Genomic DNA, 15,883 nt, shown 5'->3' with positions numbered 1-15,883 from the left:
TTTGTGTTAATGTTTTTATTCAGGCTAATTTAAAGAGGTAGCATTTCTGCAATTCTCTTTTGTGATAATCTTATTGGTATGTGACTGACAAAACAAAATAGGTGAATAGTAGTGACCGGCCAAAGTTGGTTTGATTCACCGTCGCTCAGGAAGGTGTGAATCGCCTGCGTGCACTCTCATTGAGCTACAATCGGTAGCAGTTTCTTTGAAACTCAGAGGATGCTGCAGTCGTGGCCTGGTGAACATTGTAGTGTCCTGAATATCTTTATACATCATTAAATTTCTAGTTTCTTGGTGGATTGAATTGCCTCCAACATTGTACGTTACCTACTGTCAGAGACGTGTTTATTTGGTTGACTAGCCAAGGTTAAAGTAATTATTGACCTTGGAATCTTCCATTAACGCTTTAAGCTAAGTCATTTGTACCTATAGATGGGGAACAAAGCTCAACATCACTTACTTTATTAGTGCTGCATTCAATGTAATATCCAATGAATAATGATTACAGCAAAAATAAAGTCAGATGCAAACTAATCAGATTGCTCATTATTAAGTAATAGTTTATGGTTTAATAGGTACTAGTCATCTTGTCAAACTGCTTCTTGAGGAGTCAAAGAGATTTAAGCTAAGAAAGCATTTAGTCAGTCAGTTATTATCTCAGCGATTTGATATTAGTTTTAGAAAAAAAAGTCTTTATATTGAAGTTGCTGTGATCCATGCAAGGGAAGAAATGCTCTTTGTGAGAGGTCCAGTCAGACTTTATAAAGCTTGTTTATCATAGATATGCACCTCAGGCACAAAGGAAATCTTCACCACAGAGAAGAATACTGCATGAATTTTATTCGGTGCATTTTCTGTATATATCCTTCTATCTTAAGATCAAAAATGGTGGTTTTCACTGAATTATTTCACAGTGTTTAGAATGTTTATGAGCTCTCAAGTACTGAAGCTATCTCTATCTCTATACAGCAAGATCTGGTCAAAGTTCAGGCGTGAGGTGATCAGTGTCAATGACAAGGTCAAAGACTTGCAATTCTGCAGTGAGTAGCTCACCTCCTGAGCCCCTACCTACAAAGGAATTCACTACCTACAACGTACAAGTTGGGAGTGTAATTTGTTACTATTCAGTCACATGATGTGGGTATCGCTGTCTAGGCCAATATTTATTGCCCAGCCAGAATTGTCAAGAGGGCAGTTAAAAGTCAACCACTTTGCTGTGGGTCTGGAGTCACATGGATGCCATACCAGCGAAGAGCAGCAGTACCTGAAAGACACAATGAAATACTTTCCACTTGCCCGGTTGAATGCAGCAGCACCCCACCTGTCACCTTAAACATTCACTCCATTCATCCCAATATAATGGTAAATATTGTCCACCATACACAAGGTGCACAGCATCAATGAGCCAGATCATCTTTCACAACAACTTCAAAACCTGTGAGCTTTAACACGTAGAAGAACTTGTAAGAACATAAAAACTTCAGCATTAGGAGAAGGAGTAGGCAATTTAGCCCCTTGAGCCTGCTCTGCCATTTAATTTAATCATGGCTGATTCAATCTCAGTCTCGACTTCACTTTCCTGCCTGCTCTCCAACCCATTACTAATTAGAAATCTGTCTATTCTCTCCTTAAAGTTACTCAATGTTCCAGCATCCACCACTATCAGGGATACTTATTTCCACAGATTCATAACCCTCTGAGAGAAGGAATTTCTCCTCATTTCTGTTTTAAAGCTGTCACCCTTTCTCCTCAAACTGCGACCTCTTGTTCTAGATTGCCCCCCATGAAGAAACATCCTTTCTCTGTCTATTTTGTCAATCGCCTTTAAGAATCTTATACACTTCAATTACATCTCCATTCATTCACCTAAACCCCAGATAGCATAGGCCTAAACTGCTTACTGTCTTTTTAAGAAAAGCCCTTATCTGTGAGATAAATCTAGTGAAACTTTGCTGAACATTCTCCCATACTATATCCCTCCTCAAGTAAGGGGACCAAAATTGTATGCAATACTCCAGATAGAGTCTCACAAATGTCGTGTAAAGTTGCAGCAACACTCCCCTATGTTTTATGCTCTATTCTTTTAGCAATAATTATCAAAATTCCATTTGTCTTCCTTATTACCTGCCGTACCTGAATACTAATTTTCTATGTTTCCTGTACAAGAAGATCCAGATCCCTCTACACTGAAGTTTCTCTCCATTTAGATAAGTTGCCTTTCTATTCCTTCAACCAAAATGGATAGCTCTATCCACGTTAAACCTCATCTGCCAAATTTTTGCCCATTCACCTAATCTATTCTTATCCCTTTGCAAACTTATTATTTTTTTGTTGCAACTTTCTTTCACATCTGTTGTAGTGATCCCTGCAATTTGGCACATATCCAAATCATTAATATAGGACTGAAATTTTTGGAAACCCAATAGTTGCATCTTTCCAGTCCATGCATTGGAACTCCATCACTTGTAATCTCCAAAGCCACATGCCAAACTGACTCAGAACTAAATCACTCATCCTTCACTGTTACTTGGACAGATGCCCTCCCTAACAGCACAGTGGGTGTATCTGTACTCCTCAAGGATTGCTGTGGTTCAAAGGAGCATCTCACCACCACTTTCTCAAGGGCAATTAAGAGTGGAAAACAATTGCAACAATACTCAAGGCCAAAGAAATCATAAAAAAAAATTTGCTTTCTTTTGCAAAGAACTACAATCAACGAAAATGTTGGGGTATATATCTGTTGGTTTTTAAAATGCCTTGATCCTGACATTAAAATCACAAATGTGAATGGCATTGGATGGGGAAAGATTGTTTGCAATTTTGCTATCAATCTAGAAGAACGTGTTGCCTTTAGCTCCTGCCGGGTTTAACGGCAGCGTGCACTTACCGTTTTTGATTTCTGTTTCCCTTGCCAGCCAGTCAGATTGTCGGGGTGGGTATCTGACAGACAAGCCTTCAGTTGGCCACAAGACAAGAGGGGAAGCAAGAGAGAGATTAGGAGGTAAGGAAAGACTCTGATGGGTAGGGTGGTGGAGGGGCATTATAACCACTCTCAGATCTGGAGATATATCAATTGGCATGCAATGGGAAGCTCAGATGCTCTATTCCTGATGAAGGGCTTTTGGTCAAAACGTCGATTTTCCTGCTCCTCGGATGCTGCCTGAACTGCTGTGCTTTTCCAGCACCACTCTAATCTAGCTCAGATGTTAGGGCAAATGAGAAATTGGAAAAGCTCTAATGGAGGGGCAGGAATTGAAAGGATCAGCAAAGAATAACGATTGTGAGAGTTAGAGAGAGATTCAGGAGGAACTTGCATGGGGCAATTGAGGATGGGAGTGGGTGGGATAGGATCATAGGCCTTGGAGATGGGCAAATATAATGGGTGGGGCAATTTAATTACCAGGGAGTGAAGAGATGTGCCAGGTGAAAAATTGCTTGCTCTGCTAGCTTACATGTAAGGGATGCAAAGCAGCTGTCTCTTCCATATAAGCAGTCCTTGCCTCATTTTAGCTGCCAGATTAACATTGAAACAGAGAGAAAATCCTTGAGCACAAAGCCTCATTAGAATACTTTAATGAGCAAACCACCTCCTGGGAGCCTGTTGGACATCCAGCTCCACTTCCAGTCAAACCAGAGGTGTAGGACTAGATTTTGAGACATTTTACATTTTTGTTTCCCAGCCAGCACAACCTACCCTTTTCTGGGGCTTAAAAGAGCCCCAGTGGATTGAGCAGATCTCAATACTGTCGACACCATTAGATTAAATTCCTCAAAGGAATGACTGGGGTTAATTCCATCTGTTGACTTAAATACTTAAGAACCGATGCAAATCTCAACAAAGTGTGAGGTAATGTGCTAATAGCTGTTCTTCAGGGTCAGCTATTGGCATAATTATTAGCTACTTCAGATCGAGATTAGGGACAGTACATTGACAGACAGTAATGACAGGAGCAAAAAAAAAGCATGTGGATGAATTTCTTAAGAATCAAAGACATATGGACAATGAGGGAAAGCGGCAGAAAAGTGGAGTAAAAATTGATACAGACACCAGGAAAGCTTTGGAAGACATTTTGATCCTTTGCTAAGGCAGAAGAGAGAAAGAGAAAAGAAATGCCAGGCTAGCATGGAGGACAAGGAAGCACCAAGTGTCAAGCACAATTCTGCAGATAAGAGACTGTGAGGCGATCATGGCAGTGTGGCGATATCACTGGACGAGCAATCCACAGCCCAAAGCTAATGCCCTTCTGCTCTGTTGAACAGAATCATATGACGACAGTTTCCCCAAAAGAATGTGTACGGAATGTGAGCAAAGCTGGCTGGCCAACAATTAATGCCCACCCTTAACTGCCATTGAGCACATTGTTATGAAGTGCCTTCCTGGGGTGTAAGAGCAGCCACATTGATGTTAAAATAGAAATTCCAGGATTTTAACACAGCAACAGTGAAGAAGTGGTCATTTAGTTTTTAGTCAGGATGCTATCCGGCTTCGAATGGAACTTGCATTGCTGTCCTTATCCTTCTACATAATAGAAATTGATGGTTTAGAAGGTACTGTTGAATGAGTCTCGTGAATTTCTGCAGTGCGTCTTGTTGATAGCACACACTATTGCTACTGTGCATTGTTTGTGAAGGGAGTAAGTGTTGAAAGTGGTGGTGACATGCCAAACAAGCAGTTTGCTTTGTCCTGAATGGTGTCATGTGTTATTGGAGCTGCATTCAACCGGGCAACTAGTATGTATACCAGTATTTCATGACTCATGCCTTGTAACTGGTGGACAGGCATTGAGAAGTTAGAAGGTAAGTTATTCACTGCAGAATTCCCAGCCTCTGACATGCCAATTGGTAGCCACAGTCTTAATATAGTTGAATTCTGAAGAAGGGTCACTGAACTCAAAATGTTAACTCTGTTTTCTCTGACGATACCAGACTGCTTGAGTTTCTCCAGCAAATTCTGTTTTTATTCTTAAAATGGCCAGTTCAGTTCAGTTTCTGATCAATGGTAACCCATTGATAATAGGAGATTCAACTATGATAATCCCATTGAGTGTCAAGGCTAGATTCTTTATAGTTGGAGATGGTCATTGCCTGGCAATTGCATAATACAAATGTTACTTGCCACTTATCAACCTAAGCCAGGAAATTGTCTATGTCTTGATGTAAAATAGACACAGGTTGCTTCAATATTTGAAGAGCCATGAATGGTGTTGAACAAAAGTACCCATTTTTTACTTTATGATGGAGGAAAGGCATTAACAAATCAGCTGAAGGTTGGGCCTAAGACTCTACCCTGGAGAAGTCATGGAGAGATTGGCATCCAATGACCAGAACCATTTTCTTCTGTTAGGTGTGACTCAACAAAAGGTGAAGTTCCCCCTTCTTATTATTAATTGTGGTGTTCCTAAGGTTTCTCCATTGCACATTCGATCAACTCTGGCCTTCATGTCAAAAGCAGCCACTCTCACTTCATCTCTGGAGTTTAGCTCTTTTCTCAATACTTAAACCAAGGCTGTAATAAAGTCAGAAGCTGAGTGGCCATGGTAAAGTAAACACTACTAGGTAGCAATGTTGACAACTGCTTCCATCAGGTAAAAACAATGACTGCAGATGCTGGAAACCAGATTTTGGATTAGTGGTGCTGCCTGAACTGCTGTGCCCTTCCAGCACCACTAATCCAAAGACTGCTTCCATCAGTTTGCTGACAGTCAAGAGCAGACTGATAGGGCAGAAATTGGCAGATTAAATTTGTCGGTTTGGTGAAATACCTGGACAATTTTCCACATTGCTGGGTGGATGCTACCGGTGTAGCTGTTGTGGAGTAGCTTGGTTAAGGATCATAGTTAATTTTGGAATATAGCCTTCCTTATTCTTCGACTGTTGTGAGAATCCGAAGCCTTTACAAAATCCTGTACCTTTAGCCATCATGTGAAGTGAATTGAATTTGTTGAAGACTTGCACCTGGAGTGTCTCAGGAAGGGGACAAAATAGATCTTCCACTCAGTACTTATATTGAGGGAGGAAATACATGTGGAACTTCTTTCTGAGTAATTTAATTATCTACCACCATTCATGACAGGACTACAACTTAAATTTAATCCATTGGTTGTGAGATTGCTTAGCATTGTTTATTGAATGTTACGTATGTTGCTTGTCATACAAACAGTCCTGTGTTACAGCTTTACCAGCTTGATCTCTCTCATTTTTTAAAACTATGCCTGGCGCTGTTCCTGGCACACCATCCTACATTACAAATTGAATCAGTTTGCCCCTCTGGCTTGATGGCAATACAGGGTGGGGGATATGGTGCCCCATGATGTTACAGATTGGAGTTGAATACAATTCTGCTCTGATTGTGCACGGTGCCACACGGATGCTCAGTTCCGAGCTATTAGCTTTGTTCAAAGTCTATTCCATTTAGTACAGTGGTGATGCCACAACACAATGGAGGGTCTCCTCAATGTGAAGAGGGGACTTCATCTCCACAAAGAATATGTGGCGGTCACTCCTGCCAACACCATCATGGACAGATGCATCTGTGACAGGTAGTTTGATATGGACAAGGTCAAGTATGTTTTTCTTTCCTGTTGGTTCCCTACAGACCCATATAGTCCATCCTTCAGAATTTGGCCAGCTCAGTCACTGATGGTACTACAGAGCAACCTTAGATGATTGATGTAGATGTCTCCCACACAAAGTATATACTATATCCTTGCCATCCTCTGTGCCAATTGTTAGTCAAAATGAAGGAGTACTGATTCACCAGCTGAGGGAGTGGATAAGGGAAGTGGTAATCAGCAGAGAGTTCCCTTGTTCATGTTTGACCAGATCTCATTTGAGTTCATGGGTCCATAAGTCAAGGGTGAGGTCTCTCACAGCATTTCTCTCTTGACTGCAATTGTCCTGCCAGTGGGAAATTGATAGAAATGGTTACAGTCGTGGTGGTTTCTCGGGCATCATCTCCAAGCTATGAGTTCATGAACATAATGCTTGACAAATCAAAGGCATAGTTCTCCCAACTTTGTCACAAGCTTCAGATGTTAGTAAGGAGGACTTCACAGGATAGACGGGGTTACATGTGCTGTTAACATTTTCAGAGCCTTGGCTAATGCTAGGCGGTCCATCCAGTTTTGTTTCTTCTTATAGATTTTGTACCAGTTTGACACAGTTGAGTGGCTTGCTGGAGCATTTTAGAGGGCATTTAAGGATCAACCACAAGGATCTGAAAGCACATTCAAGTCAGACATCCTTCCCCAAAAGCCTTTGGTGTATCAGATTGACAATCAACAGTAATTTCATAGCCACTATTTTAAATCCCAGATTTATGATTTGAGTTTCAATTCCACAAGGTGTCATGGTGTATTTGAACCCTATTCTCCAACACATTAGCCTGGGCCTCCAGATTATTAATCCTGTGCCATTACCACTGCGCCACTGCAAGCAGTTATGTTCGGTGGCACCTCGACAGATACATTCCCCTCCAGCCACGCCGTACATGCACACTGTGAACAACTTATCTCGGTCAAATGGTTCTAATCATTTTACCATTCTGCTGAACTCAATTAATAAAGGCACCAGTTACAACACATTAATCATGCTGACTATTTTGGACATTTCAATGAACTTTTCCCATTTCATTATCATACTATACTTATATTTAACTGTCTCTGTGGAACATTCAACATCTGTTTCTTAGGTCTCAGCCAAAATTACTAAAAGTAAAGATTGTTGTTGGTAGGTTTGTAGCAGCAATGAAACAGAAAAATAGAAAATTGTGCATCAGAGACCAAACAGTCCAACAAGTTAGCACTAGCAAAAGAAATGCATGAACTGGCCTAAATTCATTTCTCAGTTGTTAGTCCAGAGCACTATTGGTTAGAGAATTTCACAAGTGTTACAGTACAGAAGGAGGCCATTCAACCAATCATGTCTGTGTTGTCTTTCTCAATGAATAGTTCAGCCAGTACCACTTCGTTACCTTTTCCCCACGGCCCTGATAATTTTTCCATTTCCTTTATGGAAGTTTTATCTGACTCTGCCCCTACCACACTTTCAAGTTGCGGTGTTCCAAATCCTAACACTCATTGGATGAAAATATTTTCCTCATGTCATCATTTCTCCTTTAGCCAATTAGATTAAATTTCTCTCCTTTATTCTTGATCCTTCCAATGGGAACAGTGTCTCCCTTACTACCTTGTCAAGATACTTCATAATTTTTATTAACTCTATCAAATCTCTTAACACTCCTCTTCTTCAAGGAGAACAGTTCCACTTCATTGAGTTTTCTATGTATACAAGTTCCTCATCACTGCCAGCATTCTCATGAATCTTTTCTACACCCTCTCCAATACCTTCACATCCTTTTGAAAGTGCAGTGTCCAAGACCTGGACCCAAAGCTCCAATTGAGGTCGAATCAACTTTTCATGTAGTTTTAATAAATTTTCGCACATCAGACTTTGACTCCACCTGAAACGAAATGGGATCTAGAGTGCTTTGGGGAGCCCACTGGGACAGAATGTAATTCAAAATTATGACTAGTAAATTTTGTATCTCTACTGGCACATTTTTGATGGCCGAAAGAACTTAAAATTGACCCCTTAAAGTTCTGGCTCAGAATGTACACAGCAATAATCTGAAATTTCTTTAGACAGCTCTTTTCCAAGTGCACAGAATTCCAAGACAAATAATAAAACATTACAGGTAAGTGCAAACAGAACTGTCTAGGCTTCGTGAGCCCACTAACCATGACCTGGCATCCCCTATTGATCTGGGTAGGTACGCCTGAAATTTAAATAAAAACAATAATAAACATCAGATGAACATCTCAATTTAAGGACGTTGCTACTGATGATGCAGCATACTTCCACTACTGTATAATTTAGATTCTGAATTCAAGTACTGAGGTATAGCGTTTGAACTTGCTGTCTCCTTATACAGAAAAGGAAATGCTATCTACTAAGGTTCTTTCACCATTAAATAATCCATCCAACTGTGCTCCCCTACTGTGTTGATTGGTGGTCATGTTTCTCTTTGAATTCAATACTGAACAGGACTAAGACAAATTGTTTTAGTTTGTCGTGCTATCTAAATGGGGTCCTAAGGGCAAGCAATCCGCTGTCATAAATCACAATTAGACAGTGTTCAAAATCACACATATGTCACAAGGCAATCAAACTCAATCAAATCTTTCACCTGGATTTTACATTCATTGGACTGTATTCTTCAGAAATTATACTTGGTGTGAGAAGATGTTTCTACTACTAATCACAATGATAGCATTGAGTTAATGACAAAGGTAAACTTCCCCTAGTTTTACAGTATTCTTTGTAGACAGTTCTTTTGTTAGCAGGCGTTCTGTTCCAGATGCATGACAAAATATTGCACAACGGTGCATTCCATTTGTTGAATGGGAAGTCTGACCATGTTGGATAAATGGCTGAGCTGCAAGTGAAGATATTCATTAAGTAGTATGCAGTTCCAGTGCCACTTGTGCAGAACGGATATTAAAGCGACAGTATCCCACCTTATGTTAGGAACCAAGACAACTGACTTGGGATCTCATGAAAATGAGGCTATGAAATTCTGAAAACTCTTATCATTGAGTGAGTTGAGATCCATCTCTTACAGATTTCTTCATGCTTACTGCTCATTACTTTTTCTTCTCTAATTATATCCACATTCTTCCTGCCCAACACACTGTCACTTGAGCTTGTCGACTGCCATAACTAATTTCTTTAACAACATTTTTCAGTTCCTCACTCCACTTTCTGAAATCAATGCCCTTTATATTTCTCAATTTTATTTGATTTTTCAGTTGGCAAAAAAAAGTTCTTGTTTCAAATTTGGCCATTAACTTTGTTTCTTGTCAAAGTTTATGCAATTTGCTCCACTTTCAGCTAGAGCTTTAACAGTGGTGCAATTTTGGTAATTTTCTTGCTTTGCAGCTAATAGGTCTCCTTTTCATCCTCACACTACACTTTTCCATAGGTGAATCATAGATTCATTACAGTGTGGAAGCCCATCATGTCCACGCAGAGCTTCCAAACAGCATCCCACCCAGGCCCACCCCCCTGCCTATCCTGTAGCCCAGCATTTTCCACAGCTAATCCATCGAGCCTGCACAACCCTGGGGACTATGGGCAATTTGGCATTGCCGACCCACTAAACTTGCACATCTTTGGACAATGGGAGCAAACTGGAGCACCCGGAGGAAAACTACGCAGACACAGGGAGAATGTGCAAACTCCACACAGACAGTGACCCAAGGATGGAATTGGACCCCGGTCCCTGGCGCTGTGAGGCAGCAGTGCTGCCACTGTGCTGCAATTTAACCAGTATCCGCAGAAGGAGTATAATATGGGAAAATGTGACACCTTTCCCTTTTATAGGAAGAATGTACAGTGTAGCAAAGTATTACTTAAACAGAGAACGACTGCAGAATCCTGGGGTACAGAGGGATCCAGGTGTTCAGGTGCGTAAAGAGTCACAACAGGTAGGTACAGCAGAAAATAAAGAGGCTAATGAAATGCTTTCCTTCATCACAAAAGGAACCGAACATTAAAATAAGAATGTTATGCTCAGTTTGACATGGTGCTCGTGAGACTACATGACTACATCTCAAACACCATGTGCAGTTTTGATCTCTTTATTGAAGGAAGGATGTAAATTCATTGGAGGCAGTTCACAGAGGAGATGGGAAGGACTTTTCCTCTTTGGGAGATTGCAGAACTAGAGGGCACTGTTTTAAAATTAGGTGCTACCTTTTAAGTACACAGATGAGAAGATAACTTTTTCATTCAGAGGATTGTGTGACTGTGGAACTCTGTCTCAGAAGGTGGTGGAGGGGGGTTGCTGAAGGTGGTGTCTTGTTCAGCAAAGGAATCAAAAGGTAAGTGGGAGACAATGGGAATGTGGAGTTTAGAAATGATCTTATCGAATGGCCGTTTAGCTGAAAAGGCTGAATAGCCCAGTTCTGTTTCTAATTCTATGTTTGCATGTAAAGAAATATGCACATGCAAAGAGTCTAGACATACAGTCTCTCTCTCTCTCCCCCTCTGTATCCATTATATAAAGGGAGCAATTTATATATAGCCAAATTTGTTTAATTCTATATTCCAGAGAATGGTTGGGCATAATTCAATGCCGTTATTCAATATGAATAAATGCATGTATAATATCTAGCTGCAGTTAATTGAGAATAGCAAAATGAAACTTCTGAGAACATAACACGAACTGAGGTCATTGTCAGAAGGGTGATTTTCTGAATTCAAATGTCTTTTAATGAGGCCCTTGCCAACATCTTGTCTCTTCCCATTACTCTGTGACGGGCAAGCCCACTGTTAAGTAGCTACAACTGCTTTAAGAGTGGAAACCTGACAGATTACTGCTTTGTTATCTCAGAGGCACTTGGCCAACTTGCTGCAATTACTGTGGCCATGGCACCATAGTTACTGAGGGAACTTCCAGATCTGGAGCCAGCATTTGATGTAATGATTATTATCTCTCTTTTTAGCCTCAAGTCCCTCATTGCTGTTCCTCCAATAATACGACATTCATTCTTGGCTTGTATAACCTGTTATCTAAAAATAGGATTCTACTTGTTTTCCTCCTCCTATATTAGATTAGATTAGATACCCTACAGTGAGGAAGCAGGCCCTTCAGCCCAACAAGTCCACACCGACCCTCCAAAGAGTAACTCACCCAGTCCCATTTCCCTCTGACTAATGCACCTAACACTATGGGCAATTTAGCATGGCCAGTCCACCTGACTTGCACTTCTTTGGACTGCCGGAGGAAACCGGAGCACCCGGAGGAAACCCACGCTGACACGGGGAGAATGTGTAAACTCCACACAGACAGTCACCCGAGGCTGGGATCGAACTCGGGTCCCTGGTGTTGTGAGGCTGCAGTGCTAACCACTGAGTCACTATGCTGCCTCCAATTGTTTCTGTCCTTTCTCAAAAATTAATGTAAACTTCTATGTTAGGAATAAATGATATTGTCAGAATGCTTCAAAACTATTGTTGCTACAAGAAAAAACAGGCAAAGTGAGAAATATCTTCAGTGCTGCAAATTCTTGTTTACATAAGGAAATCACAGCTAAGCTAATATGGAAAATTCCCTCCAAAATTCAAAAGGCAAACTTCAGTAACTTCATTGCTATTGCAACATTTAAGAGGCATTTGGATGGGTATATGAATAGGAAGGGTTTGGAGGGATATGGGCCGGATGCTGGCAGGTGGGGACTAGATTGGGCTGGGATATCTGGTTGGCATGGACGGGTTGGACCGAAGGGTCTGTTTCCATGCTGTACATCTCTATGACTCTATGACCCTATTGCCAGAGATTTTTTGGGAGCTGTTCCAATCCCACCAGCAAAGTTCCCCTGAAAGTACACCAGGATCCCTGCTTACACTCACAACCAAATTTTCAGAATCAGTGAAGGCAATAGAGTGGGAGCAGCTCTGAGGAAATTTTCAGCCAAAGTTCAAAACATTTTTTAATCAAATAGCACTACTGCACAGCTAAAACTATTCTTAGTTATCGTGCTACTTGGCAATAACATCACTGACTCCCGATCACAGGGTGTTGTGTTTTATCACCTTATCCTATTTTTTCCACTTTTAGTCTTTGTTACATTTTATTTGTAACTCTTTTCTTAAGCTCTGTTAATTTCTTTTTTTATTCGTTCACAGATGTGGGTGTCACTAGTTACACCATCATTTACTGCCCATTCCTAATGACCAGGAGAGCAGTTAGGAGTCAACTACATTGCTGTGGGTCTGGAGTCATGCGTAGGCCAGCTAAGGATGGCAGATTTCCTTCCCTAAAGGACATTAGTGAACTAGATGGGTTTTTCCTGTCAATCGTCAAAAGTTTTATGGTCATCATTAGACTCTTATTTCCAGATTATTATTCAATTCAAATTCCATTGCTTGCCAACGTGAGATTCAAATCCAGGTCCCCAGAACATTACGTGGGTTTCTGGAATAATAGTCTCCTGATAATATCACTAGGCCATCGTTAATGTTTAGTTTAAAATTTTTATTTTCGGTTATCAATCTTTAGTGGCAAGAATGGAGAATGTGGTGCTGGGAAAGCACAGCAGGTCAGGCAGCATCCCAGGAGCAGGTGAATCGATGTTTCGGGTAAAAGCCCTTCATCATGGATGAGGCTTGTGAGCTAAGGGGGCAGAGAGATAAATGGGAGGGACTGGGGCCGGGGGGAAGGTAGGTGAGAGTGAGATAGGTGGATGGAGATGGGGGTAATAGTGATAGGTTAGAGAGGCAGTTGGAGTGGATAGTTGGGAAGGAAGATGGACAGGTAGGACAGGTCATGAGGGCGGTGCCGAATTGGAAGGGTGGATCTGGGATAAAGTGGGGGGGAGGGGAAATGAGGAAACTAGTGAAATCAACATTGATGCCCTGGAGTTGGAGGGTCCCAAGGCGGAAGATGAGGTGTTCTTCCTCCAGGCATTGGGTGGTTAGGGTGTGGCGATGGAGGAGGTCCAGGACCTGCACGTTCTTGCCGGAGCAGGGGAGGAAGAAACAACTATCTATACCCCTTCGCAAAGACAACCTATCCAACTAACTTACTGAAACCTCAGCTAAGAAATATTTCAGCTAATTAAAGGAACTTAGTCATTGTTTTCAACTATAGACATCTAAATTCTGCAATGAAATGTCTCCTTTTCTAAGATTTTCCAGCCAGCAACATTATTTCAAGGTGGGATGTATATGTCTACAGGTGTATTATAGTAGAAATAACATAATCATAGAAGCCCTACAGTGTGGAAGCAGGCCATTTGGCCCATTGAGTCCACTCCGACCCTCCGAAGAGCAGTCCACCCAGACCCACTCCTTTCCTGTATCCCTGTAACCCTGTATTTCCCATGACTAATCAACCTAACCTGCACATTCCTGGACACTTTAGCATGGACAATGCACCTAACCTGCGTATCTTTGGACTGTGGGAGGAAACCAGAGCACCCGGAAGAAACCCACGCAGACACAGGGAGAATGTGCAAACTCTACACAGTCACCCAATGGTAGAATCGAACCCAGGTTCTTGGTGCTGTGAGATAGCAGTGCTAAACACTGAGCCAATGTGCCACAAATTAATTAATATCAGCATAGAGAATTCTAACTTAAGATTTCTAGGATATTGTTTTCTGCGTGTTCTTGAGGAATTAAGTGTGAGACTACAATCTTTTAATTATTGCTTCAGAATGTTTATTATAAGAATAAATTCTAGATTACATCACAGTAATGAGTACAATATCATAGAGCATATGGTGATTCACAATTGTCAATGTACTTATATATAATAGCTAATCTAATAGAAGTTAATATTCAATACTGTATCACCTGAATGAGATTTGCTCTTTGCTCGATTGAAGGTGGTTAAACATGACAATTCTGTTTTAAATTTACACACAATCTTCAAATTCACCTAATGAAAAATTGGATATTCAAGCTAATACTTCAAGAAGGTTATACTCACAATCCAGTATAATTTCTTAGCAGAATGAAGGGCATTTGTCTCAATATTTCTTAAGACAGTGCAAGTCTTTGCAGACTTCAACTCTATGTACAATCACAGAAAATGACTGGTCTGCATTGACCTGTGAAGCCGACATTTTAAAGAAATTTCTTATGTGTGTCCAGAAAAGAAAAGGTGCTTTTGCTTATTGGTCAATTTTATAAACGGCAGAATTATTGATGGATCAATATAATCCCTTTTCAAAAAATCGTGTGCACATTAAACACCTTAACAGGAGCAAGGTCATTCACACCTTTCTAGCTGTGTGCAATGCCATCTGAAAGCTTTCTCTTGGCAAGATTTCAGATCCTCATACTGCCTCATTCAACTTTAAACTTAACACTTGGATTGCTGCATTAATGTCATGATTTTCTTTACATTCTGATATAACACATCATGGAGTATAGATTGTCTGTTTGTGACTGTGATTATCTTCAAATTGCAGTCAGGAAGAGATGTTGAATAGGTGGGATACCTGATCATACTTCTGAGTCTCCAAACTTTGCCATCAGGATTGGACAGAAGAATGGATTTAAACATTTAGGATAGCCTGCTAGGAAAGCATACTGGCCATCTGCCCATTCCTACGTGCAGGAGCTCCAACTCATTTGGAGGTTGGGTCCAATTGTCAAACTGCCAGGGAGTGTGCCCTGAACTGATAACCTATAATAGCTTTTCAGCCCCAGGGTAACAAATCAGTGGTCCGGCCAGGCACTGCCTCATCACCTACATTGGGACACAGCATGTTGGTATGATGTTGTGAATGCCAGGGTGGTAAGTGAGATGGCAATCACAGGCTACTAGACAAATACTCCATAAAAGTTCTTCCCAAAAATTCTTCTGAGCTTTTCCACATAAACATCCACAAATTTGTTGAAATAACAGTTAGGGTCCCGTTCTGAAACCAAAGGCAAGAGGACAACCATCTGAAACAGGAGGGACCAAATTGTTCCTAAATGGGTCCTGACTGAAAAATGGAATTAAAGGTTATCCGATTTGAAGGTGACATAAACAAGACCTTGAGGGCAGAACTTTTAACTTTGGCATGGGCATAAAACCAGTGATAACTGAACAGCTGGCTAATATTTATGCATTTAATAATGACAAGTCATAATACATTGCAAGTGAAATTGGTCTCATAGGAAAGCAACATCCTGTTTTACACTGGTCCTCCAAGTCACTTGGAGAGCAAAAAGCAGACTGTGGGTTCACTGGGAAAAGATTATCCCTACAGGGTTCGAAATTCCTGTTGAGTAATTTCCTCTATTTTGTTTTCTGTGATTTGTCAGCAAAAATTTAAAATTGTATGCTCCGTTTTGGCCATAATTAGAAACATTAGGAAAGCAC

At 40.9% G+C, this 15,883-nt stretch overlaps 1 protein-coding gene across 21 annotated transcripts in view; it reads right to left on the bottom strand.

Moving 5' to 3' along the window:
- LOC122541729 (myelin transcription factor 1-like protein) overlaps nt 1-15,883 on the bottom strand; it is a 558,875-nt gene that overhangs the window by 210,370 nt on the left and 332,622 nt on the right. The window lies entirely within an intron of this gene.

The sequence above is a fragment of the Chiloscyllium plagiosum genome, unplaced genomic scaffold (genome assembly GCF_037043375.1).
Source record: "Chiloscyllium plagiosum isolate Xiang-an unplaced genomic scaffold, Cpla_swu_hap1 HiC_scaffold_3, whole genome shotgun sequence".
In the NCBI taxonomy this organism is placed as follows: Eukaryota; Metazoa; Chordata; class Chondrichthyes; order Orectolobiformes; family Hemiscylliidae; genus Chiloscyllium; species Chiloscyllium plagiosum.
This window is presented reverse-complemented; position numbering and strand designations above follow the sequence as displayed.